The sequence below is a fragment of the Micromys minutus genome (genome assembly GCF_963924665.1).
Source record: "Micromys minutus genome assembly, chromosome: 2".
Taxonomy (NCBI): Eukaryota; Metazoa; Chordata; class Mammalia; order Rodentia; family Muridae; genus Micromys; species Micromys minutus.
This window is the reverse complement of record NC_137971.1, coordinates 106,998,311-107,000,520: the sequence shown is the minus strand read 5'-3', so window position 1 is coordinate 107,000,520 and position 2,210 is coordinate 106,998,311. Positions and strand designations below refer to the sequence as shown.

General features: G+C 35.6%; 1 pseudogene across 1 annotated transcript; it reads left to right on the top strand.

The window, feature by feature from the left end:
• LOC308417798 (olfactory receptor 14C36-like) lies at window positions 1-931 on the top strand (annotated as a pseudogene). Its single transcript has one exon. The product of its transcript is annotated as an olfactory receptor 14C36-like (transcript).
• The last annotated feature ends 1,279 nt before the right edge of the window (window positions 932-2,210 follow it).

Sequence of the window (2,210 nt, the reverse complement as noted above, 5' to 3'; positions counted from 1 at the left end):
ATGGTCAATTCCACCCTGGTGACTGAGGTCCTCCTGGAGATTTGGTGAGACTTGGGAGCATAGGAAACTTCTCAGTGTGCTGTTTCTTCTGGTATACCTGGGCAGCCTGTTAGTGAACTTTACCATCTTCATGGTGTCTACAGTTAATCAGACCCTAAAAACACCCATTTACTTCTTCCTCTGGAACTTTTTTATTTTAGACATGGTCTACCTTTCTGTCACTGTGCCCAATGCCTGTATCAACTCTCTCAGTGACCACAGGAACATTTCTATAGGTGGGTGTGCAGCACAGATTTTTTTGATCTATTTTTGTGCATGTGTAGAGATTCTGTTTCTTACTACCATGACCCAGGACCACTATGTGGCCATCTGCAAGTCTTTCCTCTATCCTGTGTACATGAACCATGAATTCTGTGTTCAGATGTCACTGGCTTCCCTGCTTAGTTCTCTTGTCCTTGCGAGAGTCCACACTTTTTGAACATTGTGGTTGCCTTCTGTTACTCTAATGTGGTCCTTCAATTTTCTGTGATATCCCCTCTTTGCTGAGGCTTTCTTGTTCTCACACATTTAGCAACCAACTCTTACTACTTCTGTCTGGTATTGTGGTCAGTGGTAGCTGCTTTGTCTTTATTGTTATATCATATGTTCGCATATTATCAACTGTGTTGAAGGTTCCTGTCAAAGGACAGAGAGGAAAGGCCTTTTCCACCTGTGTCCCACATATAATTCTGTTGTTTGTTTTTCTTAGTTCTGCTGTCCATGTGTATCTAAGACCTCCAGTAGTAACATAAAAATAGTTAAGGAAGTTACTCTTTCTGTCTTTTTTACCATTGTTTCACCATTCTTAAATCCTATCATCTATAGTCCTAGAATCAGACAGATAAAGGTGGCTATAAGGAAAGTTAAATCAAAAATGTCTTTCCATATTTGAATGTAAAGGAAAATGTACTTGTCAGGGTTCTCTAGATGTAGAAAACTGATAATATGATTTTAAAAGTTTGTATAAAATACACAAGCACAAACAAGTGTACAAATAAGCACATGCACTCTCACACACACCACAAGATTTTTATCTTTTTTATTTAAAAGTTAAATTATACATATATTCTGATTACAATTATTCCTTCTTCTATTCTTTCTAGTTTCACTGCACCTGTCCTCCCATCTAGAACCATCTGCTTTCTCTCACTGAAAAACAAACAAGATTCTCATGGTAACTATTGAAATGAAATCAAATAAAGTATAAGAGGATGTAAAAAATAAACATTTAAAAGAGTCCAAGTAACAGTGCACACATGTGTGCCCATGTACACATGTGTGAGAATGCACAGGGACACACACACACACACACACACACACACACACACACACGCACATACATAAACAAATACAGGTACTATGATGGTTTGAATAAAAATGACTTCAATTGGTCAATATGGAGTGGAAATATGGGTTGTGACATCGTTTTCAAAAGTGTGGTTTTGATCACTTCCTGCTGACTTCTTGATGCATATGGATTCATTCACTATCACACAGTGATGTTTTGTATTATTTTACTTGTCATATTTCTTTATTTTACCCACAAGTTTAGTTACTTCTTTCTTTCTACTTCTTTTGTGTGTGATTTCTATTTTGCTTCTAGAGCTTTCTGGTGTCCTCTTAGTTTTTAATGCTAATATGAGATCTCACTAGTTTTTTATTTATTTGTTCTGCTTTGGTTTTTGTTTTTATTTTTTTATTTTTTAGGCACTTAATAACTTGGCCTTACTTCCTAAATAGAGGTATTTAATGAAGATAGTTAAAATTAAAACAAACAAACAAAAGCAAAATATGAAGTCTATATGTTTTAGCCAACTCTCCAGTGTATAAGGCCTGTATGGAGCATGGTAGATATAGCCAGTAATTCTCCATTGAGAAAACAGTTCTCCTTCTGAACAGATATCAGTGACAAATACGTCCTCAGTTATAGGTTGGACTTTTATCTACTTCCCCATTTTCTATTTAAGTTTTATTTCCTAGAACTTTTGCAGGTCCTCTGCATCATGGCATAATTTGACATTTTGTCATATTGGTCTTAGATATTATTCAATGAGTTGCTGAAAAATAGAATGTTGTATATATACACGATTTTATTCAGCTGCCAAGAAGAATGAGATTATGCTGTTTTCCAGACAATTAGATGCAACTACAAGTTACCATATTCAATAATA